General features: G+C 37.6%; 2 pseudogenes across 1 annotated transcript; one reads left to right on the top strand and one right to left on the bottom strand.

The window, feature by feature from the left end:
* Positions 1-7,499: 7,499 nt before the first annotated feature.
* On the top strand, positions 7,500-12,112 carry LOC148742530 (uncharacterized; annotated as a pseudogene). Its single transcript, XR_016000133.1, has 7 exons — positions 7,500-7,593; positions 7,886-8,832; positions 9,191-9,272; positions 9,497-9,604; positions 9,919-10,118; positions 10,511-10,579; positions 10,740-12,112. The product of XR_016000133.1 is annotated as an uncharacterized LOC148742530 (transcript).
* On the bottom strand, positions 11,482-11,955 carry LOC111346696 (P2X purinoceptor 7-like; annotated as a pseudogene).
* Positions 12,113-16,625: the final 4,513 nt, after the last annotated feature.

Raw genomic sequence — 16,625 nt, 5'->3', positions numbered from 1 at the left:
ACTTTACCTCTTTCTCCATAATGATGCAATTTCAACTAAAGAATAGATTGATTTACTGTATCAAAGGCTTTTAATAAATCAATGAAAATACCACAGCCAAACTCATTGTTGTCAATTGAGTAACAAATAGATTCAGAGATACTTATAAGTGTCTGATTGGTTGAACACTTCTTCCTGAAGCCAGAATGGAGTAGAGAATATTATGACATTCAAGATAACCATAGAGGCACTTATACATAGCTTTTTCATATATTCTCCTTAAAACAGATAGCACTGATATTGGCCTATAATTATCTTTGTCTTGTCCAGAGCCTTTCTTGAAAACCAGAGTAACTCTTTTCAACTTAAGTTCATTTGGAAAACTGCCACAGAGAAAAGAATCATTGATCAGAACTTTTAGCAATCTGACTGCAATACTGCAAGGGCCTATAGATTTGTTATTGTCCATTTGAGATATGTAAGTAGACCTTCCAACTCTCATGATGTCGTCGTGAGACTCACGATTTTAAGACTCATCTCATGGTCTCACGATTGAACGTCAAAATCTCACGGTTTTCCACAATGAACTAGACGCTCGAGGAGCATTCACTCGGGTTTCATTTAATGCTATAGCATTCGCACAAAACACGAGTGCAATTCTAATATACATTCTATGCATAGCGAGATCTGAATTGTTGTACTTTTATTGACACTGTAACAGCATTATGTTCCTGTACAGTGGTCATACTGAAAACTTTTTCGAGTAGATGACAGTAATCATCATGTCTTCTATTAAGTACTTACAACTCCATGGGAAGAGCAAACCAACATTCACGATATATCGCTTGTATAATAGTAATATTGGTCATGTACGAAAGACCAAATCGTACTTTACAAGTATTGAACCCAATAAAAACCAATAACAGAAACAGGATTTTTAACGGAAGAGCTAAGCTTAAATATTTAGCCTTACTATTCAAGTTGCTTCTGTCAATATCCTAATCCAATTCGCTGTTGTTGGCGCCACCTTCGAAAATGTGTTCGCGAACATTCTAATTTTATCAGCAAGTGAGGTGTTCGTCTCCGCATCATAGTTTGTTGTTACATCGGCTGTTCCAGTTTTGCCAGAGTTTTCGTAATTTAAACTCGCATATGGCTCATTTGTTATCTCGCAAAAACTAGTATGAACTTTGCACATTTGGCTAGCTTTCGAGCCATAGAGTTCGTGGACCGGACCATTCCGAAAACGCCCGACATCATTTAGAGTGGGCCCACCACAAACGGCGAGTGCGTTTGTATGTGAGATGAGCGTATAAGAAAGCAATCTTCGCCACATGGTCTTCACCAAACACAGCATCCTGTAAATTATGTTATTTACAAAGAGCGAGGGCGTGACAACGTAACGAAAGTTGTCACACTCTCATCCCCAGTTTCTGCAGTGTAAGCAAGGAACGCCTGGGACCATGACCTAACAACGGCTTGCATTTTAAGACTTGGGCTTTCCTACGAAAGCCGGATTAATTACAATACCAATCAGACACGGCCTAAAATCTACTCAATTTACAAAATAATAGTTGCGAATGGCCACGTGCATTTCTCCTCACTAGGAATCTCGGCCTAGCTATTTTTAAACCTCGCTCTGAGTTCCAATAAGAGCGTGAAGTTCCCTTGAAAGGCTTTATTGCACGTGTTCAGTATGGCGGAACGAACTGAGTGGTTCTGTAAACGTCCAAGACCCTCCTCTCGGTGTTTCATGCAATGATGCGCACAAATAAGCGCCACATAATTAAGGTACTTGTTTGTCTAATTTGTGTTAATCAATGCTAAAAGGGCACTAATTAAGGCAGTTTGAACACTGCTACGTACAATTGTTAGCGTTGAGATTCCTTCGCTTTGAACCATTTTTTGTAAATCTCACTATTTGGTCCTGAAAACTTGTTTTGTAGTTTTTATAAGCTGAAACACAATGGATACTTCTCCTAAAAATACTTGACAAGTTTGTTGATGTTAAAGATTATTCATACCATGAATTATAGATAATTTAAACTGGGAGGAAAAGTCAAGGTTGATTCAGAGTGACCCAGTGACGTGTGCACAACATTTTGGTTACCAATTCAATCAGCTTTTAAGGCGCTTTCTAATGAGCAATGCTGCTCCCTTAGGAAAAATTTCAGACTGGTTTCACAGTTGAATACCAGCAGAGAGGTTCACCACATATTTGTATGTTAATTTCACTTGAAGATCCACCAGTGTATTATTGATCAAATAATCACTTGTGAAAAATCAGTTAATGATCCAGAACTGGGACTGCTTGTCAACAAACAGATTCATAAGCACTCTCAAACTCACATAAAAAATCAAAGATGGAGTGCAGATTTAATTATCCACAGCCTCCAATGAAATCAACCAGAATTTTACATCCTATTGGCAGTGATGTTTCTGAAAGTTACATATAAGAAAACATAAAGAAAAATTGCAAACACATCAGTAAGCATTAGAATGATATGAAAGAGACAGATGACATCACTTTTGAACAAATGCTAATTAATCTGGACATCACTGAACAAAACTATTATCTTATAATGCTATTTGATCCAACCTAAATTCTCCCACCATATTTCTGAAAAGAAATCCTAATTAACAACTACAACAGTGCCTGTTTAAGTGTATGGAGAGCAAATATGGATATAATTAAAGTTTCTTTTGGATGTTTATGCTTGTGCAATGTACATTCTATCATATATCTCAAAAGCCCAGAAGGGAATGAGTCAGCTTTTTACAACAAGCATACACCACTTTCATAAATGGCCGCTGGATTGATATTCTTTTGTTTAAATTCAAATTAGCCTCACTAGCCTCGCTTAAGATAGTGTATTCTTTTGAATTTTGAACTGGAGAACGAGGCCAGAAAGGCTAATTTAAATTTAAACTAAAGAATGTTAGTCCAGCAGCCATTTATGAAAGTGGTCAATGTGAGGGGGTAAAGAAAGGAAATTGCAGCATGTAGCAGCAAGAGAGAGATATTGAGAATAAGTTTTTAAATAGTGGGGAGATCAGTGCTCAAGAGGCAGTTTACATATAGTTCTTCAGCTACCAACAAGGATTAGCTCTAGAGAGGTGATTTTTATCACCACTTCACCCCCTGAAGAGAAAGTTCAGCTTTTGAAACCAATGAATGAAATAGAAGAAATGGAGGATGACTCTGAAGACATTCACTTTACTGGTCTTATTAAGAGTTACATAGAAAGACCAACAAGCATAGAGAATGTTACTGGCTCAGATTGGGCTGCATTGTATGATTCACCCAAAAACTCATTTGGGAAAACATCTAAAAGTTTGAACACAGATAACCTCCTACTTGAAACAGGGAAAGATGATGATGATGATGAATTTGCTGATTTAGACTTCAGACTTTAGGCAAGCTCAATGGAAAAATTGCAAAACCAAAGCAGCATATAAAGCCTAGAATAATTAGAAGTGTTTGGTTCAATGTGAAATCTTACTCTGAAGAACATTTCTGTGAACTTATTATGCTTTTTACTCATTGGCAAAATGAAAAAGCTGATTTAATAGGCAGTAGCTGTTCATATCAGGAGCATTTCCTTCTTTTGAAAGAAAAAGTAGACAAACAAATGCATCGGCCCCGGCCGGATGATTACTAAAGGTCTTAAATCAAGTGAGAAAAATATGCTACCTTTCTATATCAAGAAATGGTTAGATACTCTAGTCTTATCGGATAGGGACGAATAAATGGAGGTCCTGTCTCCTTCAGGGTTAGGGGTAGGAGACGTTAATTTTCCACGCACGAGATTACTGTGTGATGGATGTCCTCCCTTGGGGGGGTTGCTGGGTAGGAATTGGCCCTGAGCAGCCCCCATGGGGAGTGGTTAATTAACATAATTTTTATGTACAGTATGTATGTATGCATCAGTATGCTGTCTGCAGTGAAGATATGAATGATATTGAAAAGCATTATTTTACATGACACAGAAATTAGTGATTCCCAGTATGACTTAGTAGCACCAAATGCACAAAATGTTGAATTGCAAGATGAAGGATGCTCTTGGTAATGAAGATTTACATCCTGATTTCAATGAACATTGACCTTTCAGATGATTTCAAAATTCCTTCCTTATCACGGCACAATGAGCCACCTATATTAACTGAATTACCAGATGATGATTATCGTGGAATGGTTTAGATTTTAAATAAAAAGGAAAAGAATTTTTTTATCACATTTTGCACCAGATTGAAACCACAGAAACTCCTTTTTATTGCTTTCTGAGTACTGGAGCTGGTGTGGGCAAATCACATCTTCTAAAAGCCTTGTATCAGGCAGCCCTTAAGTATTTTAACACAAGAGCTGGCAATGATTTTCATCAAATTAAGGTCTTACTATTTGGTTCAACTGGGAAAGCTGCTTCCAACATTAAAGGTAAAACTATTCACAGTGCATTTGCTATTCCTGCCTATCTGAGTCATTGAAAAATTACAAACAATATATCTTGACTTAAATAGACAAAAAACCTCGAGAACTCACTTTGGAGGTGTCAAATTGATATTCTTGGATGAAATTTGAATATGTTTGCCATACAGCTTGACAATAGGCTTAAAGATAGTAAGGGTTGCAAAGATGATTTTGGTGGTGTTTCTTTTATCACCATTGGTGCTTTGTTCCAGTTAGAACCAGTAATGGATGGCTACGTATTTAAAGACCTCCAAAATTCAGTTTACACAGTTCTTGCTGCAATTCTATGGCAGTAGCACTTTTCAATGTTTGAGCTCACTGAGATCATGTGGCAAAGAGATAGCAAGTTGTTTGCAGAACTTCATAATAGGTTATGTGAAGATAAACACACAGCAAGTGATGTTGTAAAATTGAAAGAAAGAGCTGTGCAAGAAGACACAAACAACCCATTTGATGCACCCCACCTATATAAACAAAATGCAAACTAAGGTAGATTACGTATGATGCACAATCCTCGCAGTAGATAGCGCTATTTAAGCAATAGCGGAAATCAGACCTGAAAAAAAAATCAGGCCTGTATGGGATTCGAACCACTGACCTCTGCGATACTAGTGCAGAGCTCTAGTATCTTGTAATGAATATATGAACTTCATATATTTCATTGTATCTAAGGTAGATTAATTTAATGATGAAGTACATAATGTAGCTATAGGAAACAAATACAGAATCACAGCACTAGACAGTGGTATTGGAGCTAACTCTTCTGAGGTTTGAGGAAAAATATTAAGACAAATGTCAAATGACCCAAGAAAAACTAAGCAATTGGTATTGAACCTCTACCCTTGCTGAAGGTGAAATCAGCTTGTAATGAATATGTGAACTGAAGACAGCATGATAAATGCATGGTGCTGGGAATATCATTAAATTTGTGCAACTAAATCAGCAAAGCAAACACTCAAGTATAGTTTGGGTACAGTTTGATCACTCAGATTCTGGTAAAAAAAATAGACATGGGAACAGACATCTCTATACCCAAGGAATTGACCATGGGGCAATTGGACCCCAGTAAAACCTGAGTTACCATAGAAGTTTTTGTTGGTAAAAACAAAGCAACTCAAGTTGTCAGAAAACAGTTTCCATTATACCCTGCAGCAGCAAAAACAGTTCATAGATCACACGGGGATACTGAAACTAAAAATGTTGTCAACTTGAGTAGTAAGAGAACCATTCCACATGTACACTCTCAGTGGCACTACGTAGAATTACCACCTTTGAAGGCTTATATATAACTGATCTCTGTGAAGACAAAATTGTTATCCATGCCACTGTTAGAAAGAAATGGAGTGATTAAAGACCCATTTCCAACTGAGATGCCTTGCGCACCCGGATCACTTTTCATATATGAAAAATACGCCACCTTCCTTGTAGTTGTGGAATCGCTTTGATATCTTCTTGCATCTTACTAATTATAGAGATTTCAAAGTTACATCTTGAATCGTGTGCGAACAACAAACTATCGTAGTTTCAATATCAGTAGTTTTAAACTCTTACATGTATGAAGGTGAAAAACGTTATTTGAAAAGTTGATGCCACCGAAGAAGCAGTCAAGAGGAAGGCCGAGTCTGCCCCGCTCGGCAAAGGTTATTCGACTTCAAGAGTCTGTGTATGATTTATGGAGGGCAAGGAAAATAACCATGGGTTTCGGCAACACTACAGACAGTGCTTTTGCAGAAATGCTATGGCATTGTTCCAACGATGGAACTTAGAGACTCTGGGGATATTTTTTCGAGGTGAGAATAATTATTTGACTGATTTTTATGTGAGATCCTGAGATATGCATGTAAGTGATCTCATTTGTACAAGTCATTATTCTATAATTGAAATGAGTAAAGTATATCAGTTTTGGCCAATATTGGTTATTTGTTTATATTTTCTTTAGTGTTGAAGCCGAACGATTTCCTTCAACATCAGGTAAGCTTTTATACAGACAAGTATACAAGTTTTATACAGACTCGATTTATGATTTTTCAGTCTCAAATATCTAGCTGCGAAAGTGTTTACTGTGTTCTTCACCAAATCTATGTTTTTCTTTTTGATAGTGTCTGTGAATGACTATAGCTGAGTAGCCTCCCAGCTATGTCCACTCCAGTTCGTGCAGACGGCCCTCAGTGCTCAGTTTTGCCTCCCCTTCAAAACAGATTGGAACGTCAAGTACAGTCTCTGACAGGTACTATTTTTGAAAAATGGCAGTTATTAAAAGAATTTAGCACAGGGTTTTTGAAATGTATATATATATATATATATATATAATATTTTCTACTGAGTTTTTGTGCCGAATAACTTTTGCTACGTTAATTATTAGAGATACTGTGATATGTGATTCAAACAAAACGTGATTTGTGTACAGTTTATATTGGTTGTGACTCTTTTTTTCATGGACCTTTTTGGTGGTTGATTCCAGAAATTAGTGCATACAAAAAACGGGACCAACATGTGTGATAACTATTTTTTAGATGGCTGCAAGTATTTACACTTGATTGTTTTATTGTATTCAAGTTTTGTTGATATCACTGGAGATCCAGAGAAATCAAGGCTGGAGGTGTTTGCACAAACCAATAACAGTTTGGCAGGGAATCCATATTCTGTTCTTAGTCCTGATCAAAATGATAGTGCAGACACTGTGACAATGCAAGTGAAGCAGCTGAAAGTGTCCTTGTCATCTCAGCCTTCGACAACCACCAATATCTAGAGCTGGAACAAAGGTATGCTCACATGTGGCTATACTGTATACCCTGTGTATACCTGTGTACATCTGGGACTTGTTGACCTCTCATGAGCATGCTGCAGTAAGAGTTGTATGTTGACGAAAGAGCCTAAAAATATGTTTGTGTGTGGCTGGACAGGGGAGGGGGATGAGCTCAAACAAATGCTCCTCGAGCAAAACCATGTGCAAATAAGAGTTATGATCCTCAAATTTGGGAATTATGTGCTGAATTTTGGAGACACTCCCAAAATACTCAAACTTATGAATCTTTACATTCTGTACATATAGCATGAGTGTCATTTTGGAAGAACTCCACAGGAGTCAGACATGTCCAGTGAAGAGGTTGTGGAAGAACATAGTGAGTTTGGCGAGTGGAATTTAGGTGAAAATGAACCTTATGAGACTACTGATGATACTCAACATTTTAATGAGGCTAGATATGTGATGTTTGGTTATGTCATAGGTATAAACTGGAACAAATAACTCTTGTGAACAGACTATGCACAACTGTACAGACAGTTATTATCTTGTCATAATTATTACACACGAAATTCTTATAAGCACTTCATGTTAAAATGAACCACCATCATTGTCAGATGTTTATTATTATTATTATTATTTCAGTGAATTTATTTTCATGAATAAAATATTTATTTGATCATGCTTATTTACAGTATGGACATCAGCTCTGAGAAAGATGAGAAGACACTGACAATGATTGATCCTCTATATGGTGACAGTTTTGTCAGTAGCCAATCCAATGAGGATGAATGTGTAGCTGGTGATGAGCCTGGTCCACAGCCAGAGGAGCAGGTGGTTAAAGGCTCAAAGTCAGTAGAGAAAAACAAAGAGAAAACCTTCAAAAAGCTAGAACAAGCATTTTCTCAGTTGACTGATGTGAAAGACCTCAAGGCATACCTTGCTTTACACTCGTGTATGAGGGTGATTGTTTCCATCAATAAGTTGGTTGAACTACCCACAGACACATGTGCTTTCATTAGTGGAGGGAAAGTTTGTGGAGAAGTTCTCTGTGTAACACAAGATGTAACTTCCATTGGAATACATGTTGAGATCACAGGGAAATGTAGAAATGGGCACAGCCAAAAATGGATTTCATCAGAGGTCCTGGGAGCAAAGCACAATTCAGATTTTTATCTTAATGATAATTTGTTGGCTGCAGCAATCATAATTTCTGGTAACAATTATAGCAAATTTGCTCTACTGTGCAAGGCCCTAGGACTGAGCATCATTAGCAGCAATACATTCACACGTTTTCAGAAGTATAATGTGCTGCTCCTGTTATTAGTGATGTTTGGAACAAAATGAATGCCTTGATAGTCGACGTACTTAAGCAGTATGAAGAGATATGTTTGTGCAGAAATGGCAGAAATGATTCACTTGGTCATTCTGCAAGGTATTGTGTCTATACCTTGATGGAACATGCCACTAAAGTTGTGGTTGACATGGCTGTTGTTGACAAGAGAGAAACTGGTGGCAACTCTGTCACTATGGAAAAGGAGGGTGTTCGACGACTCTTGGAAAAAATGGCCACTGCTCTTCCTTTTAGTGAAATAACGACAGATGCTTCATCCTCTATCGTAAAATTGGTGCGCGAAATGAAAAATACGTTGGTTAGGGATTTATCTGAGGAATATTTTTAGTGTAGTTTAAGAAGAAATGCACTTGTAGGCAAGTGATCACTTTATCTTTACCAGCAAATTCTGTTGGTAAACTTGATTATTGCAGAATGTGTAATAACAAATGCTGGATTCAAATGAAGTTAATGCTTGAAATTTTAATTAAAGTAGACACACGTCAGATGTGATATATCTGAACTTTCTGTCTAGAAGAATCATTACCCGCAGTTTTCATTTTTACAAGGACATAAAAATTAATGTCTGATAGAGCTATATGTGTGGCTGGGGTTTAATTTATGTCAGGGACTGTAATGCTGCTTGTATATTCTTTTATTTCTTGACAGATAAATTTCCACAACTAGAGTTGTTCCACTCACTTGACATTTGGCATAAGGCTAAGAAACTTAGCAAGTGTATTCACCAAGTAGGTGGCCATTTCATTTTCTTATTAAAAAGTGATGATGGATGATGATGCATTTCTCTGACTAATAAACACTTATCACATATTATTTATAGAAGATCAGTATGGCTGAATTCCCAGAAAAACGATTTTAGGGGCAAAATAAAAAAGAATTCAAGAGCATTTTGTGATTAAATTGGAAGCAAATAATGATTCCTTTCAGATAATTTACTTCGTTTTTGTCGCAGGCTGCTCGAGTTAAAGGATATGAATCACTTAAAGAGTGGATTGATGATGTTGTAAGTCATTTTTGGTTTTGCTGCCAAAACTGTGAAGGACGTGTCCGTGAGCTAAAGGTAAAACAATAGAGATTTTTGATGTACTCCTCAATCAAAAACTTTATAGTTATAGACATTAACACTCCTTTCACTACAATTGATTACACTTGCTGAGTCCTCCCTAGGCAGTGTGTATGTAGTGTCCTCTTCTTTGGTAATGCTTAATATAAAGGATTCAAATGTGACAACATTTTTACAAGTGTTTCCCAGCCAGATGTACTTTTCAATTACACAAGTCATGGGAATGTTTGGAACCTCCAAATCAACAATACTGCATACTTTTTGTGTCTACTGAGTGGGAGGTTAGACTATTTTGAATCATCCACTTGCAGGAAGTTTGGTTTGGGGTACTACATCATGTTTGTGGTGAGCATAACTGGGCAGAAGGTGAATGCAGGCATTCCCCAGAGGAGACACCATCAAATGGAAAGACCTACCTGAAGAAATCTTCAAGAGCTTTGGCAGCTTTAAGAAAAGACTGGTCCTTGATAAAAAAGTGGCTTAGTAACTTGACATTCTATGTTCGTTTCAGGTTCGTCTCCAGTTATATCACTAACCGTACAATATTAATAGGTCATGAGCAGAAGTTAAAACTGGAATCAGATTGGGGTAATTAAATATATGGTACTGTAAGTGGGAAGGAGAATAACACTACACAGTCAATTAACGGATTTTAGTTATGTTTCTTTCATTCCTCTAGTATCAGTGGAATTTGAATTTTTTTAAGCCTAGAAGGGAGAGCAATTTGGTTCAAAAGATCATCAGGTTTCAGTAATCAGGGATAAGTAATTGTTGTACAACTGAATGTAGGGAAGAATCACAGTATGAGATTTATTCTTTTCTTTGAAGGGTTGGGGGGGGGACAAGTCAAGTAGACAGACCATTGCCTTAATTGATTAGTTGTATGATCTGTGTTTCTTGTAGGCACACAAGTGTTCTTGAAAGCTACGATAGTGTGCTGACAAAATATGCTCCCAAGAGAATGGCAATCGAGTAAGAAACTTAGAACTTACATTTCAAATGACTCGTATGATGATGATTATTTATAGTGGACCGGCTCTTTTGAATTGATCATGTTAGTAGTAAGAGTTGTGTAATGTTAATTTGTAATCATAGCTGAAAGAACCCCGTCTTTTGACTTGGTGTTTTTTAGGTATCCTTACTTCATCATGCGTATTATGCTGGCTGCCATCGACCACAATATGCATCTTTGTAGAGGGCAGCAGCTGAATGCAGCTGGAGAGGAGCGTGGCCACTGAGAAAGTACTCTTAGCGCACACAAAAATTCCATGCAGAGACTGTCAAGGAGGAGAAAGGGTACTCCTATTTCCCCTTTCTCATGGCCAAAATGTTGAGGGAGCGTTGTCTTCTGGAGGGAAGCTTTTCTCAGACAACTGATGACAATGTCTTCAACCCAAAGCAGATTGTTCCCACTATTGCCATGAAGGCAGCACCCTCTACTGAGGAATTGATGAAAGGGCTATCTCGTCTTGCTAAGCCGCCTTTGAAAAAGTGGAACAGTTGAACTAGGGAAGCAGCTGATCATTTATATTTTTTCTTCTAAAATATTAAACGTATTGCACTTGTAAAAATGAAACACATTCAAACATTGTTTCATCATAAATTACAGGAACATGTTTTAATACCAGTGATCATACTGTCTCTTTAGGAGAGTTATTTCTGTAGACAGACATTATCCAGCTTATGGTTGCATGAAATACTATTGGTTAATTTTTTTTCATCATAAATTGGGGAGCAAATAACCCTGTCTTTTTTTAAACACTTAGCATGCACTACTTCTAATGCAAAGCATAGAACGGACTAGTTGACAATACAAGTGTGAATGAAATTGGAAAAAAAATATGGGAGTATACTTCTTACTCTCGCAGAACTATTTAGCTGTTTCTCTATCCCATATATTGACCATCTGCTGAGGGATATATTCTTCTTATTGACAATAAAACACATGAGGGCACTACCCTCCTTTTGCCCCGGCCGAGTTTGCCAAACCTCCACAGAACAAATTGTCGATAGGCGGCTTTCCTAAAACTCTCCATGGAGAAATTGAATTCATCTGCCCGAATGTCGCAGCGAGCCTTGATGCAAACCTCAAGGATGTCCCTGTCTAGACAAATATTGTTGAATGCCTGAAATCTTGTAATACAGGTCACCCTCTTACAACAAACATTTTCGATTTTATTCGGCATTGGCCTACACGCATTACATTTGCACCACTCGGGAGAAGTGTCACCAGAACTTGGAGGGGGAGGGGGAGGTTCATTCTTTTCTTGAAGAAGCTTCTCGGCAAAGTCTAAGCTTCCCCTCCCCATAGCCAAAACATTCCTTAGAGGGTAAGCCATGTCTTCTCTCTGAAGAGGGGCAAGAGATTCCTGTAAAAAAGAAATTATGAAACATCAATCTACTTTCTTGTTTCCAGCAATTGTACTAAAATACCTTTAAATGTATACGTCCTATATTTACATTTCTTTTTTCAAAACTCTACAGTACGTCAGAACAGTTTGTCACTCGAATGCTATCTCGTTATAGAGGTGTCTAGCTGCTGAGAGTACATAGTGTGCCCGTAGATAAATGGAAATTTCTCCCAGCCTGGCTTTTAGAAATGAACTTTGTGGTATGTACCAAGTAGTTTGAAGGACTTGAAGGCTAGTATGGCAAACAGTGTTGTCAATTATTTCGCATGGATAGCATGTCAAAAGTTAGAGGACGTCTCATTAATATGAGCTACCACTTTCTTTGGGTACGTTATTTCATGTTGGCTCACTGCAACATGTTCCTTATGCAATTTGTAAAACGCATTTTATACACACCTCGATTTGAGTCATAGAGGATTGAACTTTTCTTGCAAGCTGTACTTCTCCATCGGGATCAATGGCTTCATGTTCGTTTTCTTGGGTATTCTCACGAGCCTTAGGAAGATACATCGCGATGTTAATCTTGATAAGGCTTTAATTTCTATAGGATAAATGAACTTATTAAAAGCTGTGAGCTATGATTCGCACTTACCTTGTTTTTGCATTTCGAATGAGGACATCTGCACCGAGTCGAGCAATTCTTGTTCGCCGCTTTACACAGACAGAAACCCTGACCTTTTTTTCGGGCACAGGCACCTTTACAGTTACACATCATCTGCAACACCAGGTGAAAAGATAATTTTTAAGCCAGAAAAAGATAAGGAGGAAATTAGCAAAATTTGAAGCAACATCAAATGAGATGGTTGCATGTGGCTTTACCGATCTGTCACCTACCTCTTGATCTTCCGCAATCTCCTCCTCGCTCCCCGCATAGATTCTTGACCCGTAGGCGTTGAATCCCACATGTACTTGCAAATCAATAGATTCGTCTGTTTCCATAATTACTAAAAGAAGGAACTCCTGCTTTCTTCGCACATCGTGATGTATCTTGTTTGGAAAAGACCGGGCGACGGGATTATAACAGTCAACCAATCAGAGTTCGCCATTTAACAATAGCGCGCTTTCAAAACAAAAACAAACGACTGCAAAGGATCTCGGATGAAAATGGGCCTTCAAGAACGACAGTACTGCTAAACTTAAACTTTGTATATCACCACTTAATGGCATAACTAGTTCAATTCTAAAACTCTTTCACCTGAATGCAAGATCACTGCGTAGACACAAGACAATGCAAAGACTTGAAAGTTCTGATATCACTATTTTTGCAGAAACAAGATTTAGTTCCCAAGATTCTTGTGACAAATATAACATAGTTGGTTAAAAACTCTTTTGAAATTACAGTCCTTATACATACTGTAGTCTTGGATCAAGACCTTTTGGTGGTACAGCTGTGTTTCGCAAAATCCCATATTGCCCTGGATATCTCTCCTGTCACAATGTACATGGTATTGAAATAACTGGGATTGAAGTCACAATTTGTGAGAACTGTACAGTCTTGGGTATTTATTGCTCTCCAAAAATTCCCAGAGGACAACTTTCTTTAGCAGTCTCAGAAGTGTTAGATACCATTTTGACAGAGAACAACATTATTAGAGACTTAAATGTAAATTGCCTTATTGAGGCAGACAAGCTACCTTTGTGGAATTTAATATTTAGAGATAAATGTTAGAAACAGTTGATATCAACATAGACAACTTACAATAGAACATTAATTGATCATATATTTAAAAACATCTCACTTAAATATACAAGCAGGTGTTTTAGAGACTTCACAGATCATAACGCAATTATGGGCCTCATTTCTTAGTGCTATTAACTGATTATTTTTTATGGAAAATTCAGACAGATTTAAAGACATAAAGTAGAAATTGATACCCCGTAGTGATTCAAAGAATGCTAATAAACTCAGTCAGCCAGAGTCTTGGTCACAAGGGAAGGCTGTACATTACTGTCAAATGAAAATTAGCCAACATACATGTGTAAATTCATATTTGAAACAGACCACACAAATGACAAGATTGCTTTCATTTAATTAGAAATCAGCAGTAGTAGTACTAATAGCAATAATAATTAGAGCAATAATTTTCATAATAATAAAGTAAACAAACTGTCTTTCATTTGACAGCTAGTCAAGAAGTGGCTTGTGAAATGTAAGTCATTATCCAGTATCACCAGTTGTTAAGAAGTATTTTACTAAATCCATTTAGTAGATCTGTTTTTCATTGTAGTACTGTTACAATTTCAAAATTCATGTTCCTTTTTTCCCCTTCTTTTCAAATAGACTTCATTTAGAGGCATCACTTAGAGAGGACATGTGTACATGACAACAGCACTGTCTTACAGTTCTCCTGCGATGAAGAATACAGGTTACTGAGGAGTCTCTCAAGATTACATAAACGTCTTCTGTTGCTCGGAGTTTCGGCTCAACTTATTGGCGTCCGGCATACGCGATTGTGACTTTCGTCAGCTTCTGCAGATGGGGAGCTTTCTTTCGATTTTTTCGTTTATCGGGCATCGTAAGGGAGTTAGAATTGGAGTAATATCGTTAAATATATCACATTCACAAGTGCACTTTCAATACGGCCTTCGCAGGCTTTATAATTCAGGAATTCGGAAACGTAACCATTGGCAGCGTTTATCACAACAGGTTAATCGTAACACTCTTCGTTTGCTGCAGCAACGGAAACAACAAGATCTCAAACATTTAAAATTCCGCCCTGTACTCCATTAAAGAAAAGCAGCGTGTTAATCGGGAGCTCTTTTCAGAACTCATAGAATCCTCGGTCAATACGGAAAGAAGTGTGGGTAGAAACACGAGACGTAGTCGAGTGTTTTTCCCCCTTCTTGAGAAAAAATGAAATACATTTGTAGCGCGGCAGTTCAAATTTAACACTTGCCTGAAATTTTTAGTCTTACTGTTCAGTGAATTGTTCTAAGTGAAATCCGGCCGAATTAAAGCTTATACATAGAAACTTGTAAGTTTCTTCACGTGATAAATTAGGGAACAAAATGCTCGAGGCGTGTGTTTTATGAATGGAAGATAGCTGGATTCAAAGGAACATGAAAATTGCTCGGAATGATAGCGCCGTAAAACTCAGCTGCAGTGTCTGATGTGGCCTTCCACTTAACGCATCAGAAAGGATATCAGAGCAAGCTCTTAGTTCTTCACTCGAAGGGTAGACTATGTAATTTCTGAGGCTTGCTTCACTGCGTTGACCAGAGATCGCCATGATGAGCTAGTCAAGATGGACCCCAGTATGGCCGCAGTCGCTCAGACCTCATAAAGTTTAACAGTTATGCCACTTTAGGTTTCCTTTATCGACTCGTGAATAAATTACACGACCCGCACGGATCGCACAAATCGACAGGTCATTTCTACGAATCGTTATGATCCGTTATTTTGGACAACCCTCTAAGCTGCCGCGAAAGATTAAATAATATCAATCAATATCAACGATCATTTCAAATTAGTAAAACAAGTTTGCGTCGAAATTTCAAACCAAGTAAATAGAACAATTACCGGGTCACGTGATGATTAATGCGCCCGAAATCTATTTAATTCCCTAAAACGTATAAGGCAACTAATACGCAAATAAAATTGGAAAAGATTAAAATAACCAAACCGCAGGACTCGTAAGGTAACCGCATGTTGAGGGAGTGAGCACACTTCACAAGATTTTTGACCCATATTATTAACTCGGCATCGGTTCAATAAAATAAGATGTGAAATTTCTATTTTTTTAGGTACATTGGGGCACACGTGAATACATTATGGACTGCCACATATAGAGATAAACTTTTATAATTTCCAATTTTTAATATAAGAGAAAAATCGAGTTTCCAGATGGGATTTAAACCCACGACCCTCCGTGATCTAGTCGGATGCTCTAACCACTGAGCTACAGGAGACTCTATGGTGAGCAAGGGTATAATTTCCAACTGCCTTTAATTCATTTCATTACAAAAATCTTAGCCAAAAACAAGGTAGTTTCTATAATTCACGCTAAGTCAATGCTGTCAAAAAATGTGGAACGTTGACTTGTCAATAACACATGGCACTGGTAACAACGCACGAGGAATTAATTATTGCAGTTTTATTGCATGTATGCGGTAATTTGGTACAATTAGATTCGCTTATAAGCGGCAGATTAAAGGCGAATCGGGTGCCAAAGATGGCGATATGGCCGTTGTCATAAGTTATGGCCCTGGAAACTAGCTTGGAATGCTATATAGAATGCTGGCGTTGCTGTTTGGGAAAGCGCGGAATGAATTGAAAGCATTATCCTGGAAAAATGCGAAGAGAAAACTTTATTTTGATACCAAATTCAACGGCAAAAGTTAAATGTGTAAATTTTCCTTCGTCTTCGCTTTTGCCTTATCATGGAGCCGTGAGGAACTGCTATAAAAATGGCTAACTTCAGCTTCAAAAGGCTTTTTCGTTCTTCTGAACATGACATCAAGTGTTGCAAAAATGGAAATTACAAACCTTTGGTTAGAAACGTATGTTTTTCGTTTTGGGGATTTCGTTTTACTTTTTCAGAAATATTGCTTTTTTATGAGTGGTTTGTGTCAGACTTGAGCACGAACAGACCGGTACTGAAATGATA

Source organism: Stylophora pistillata, chromosome 1, assembly GCF_964205215.1.
Source record: "Stylophora pistillata chromosome 1, jaStyPist1.2, whole genome shotgun sequence".
Taxonomy (NCBI): domain Eukaryota; kingdom Metazoa; phylum Cnidaria; class Anthozoa; order Scleractinia; family Pocilloporidae; genus Stylophora; species Stylophora pistillata.
This window is presented reverse-complemented; position numbering and strand designations above follow the sequence as displayed.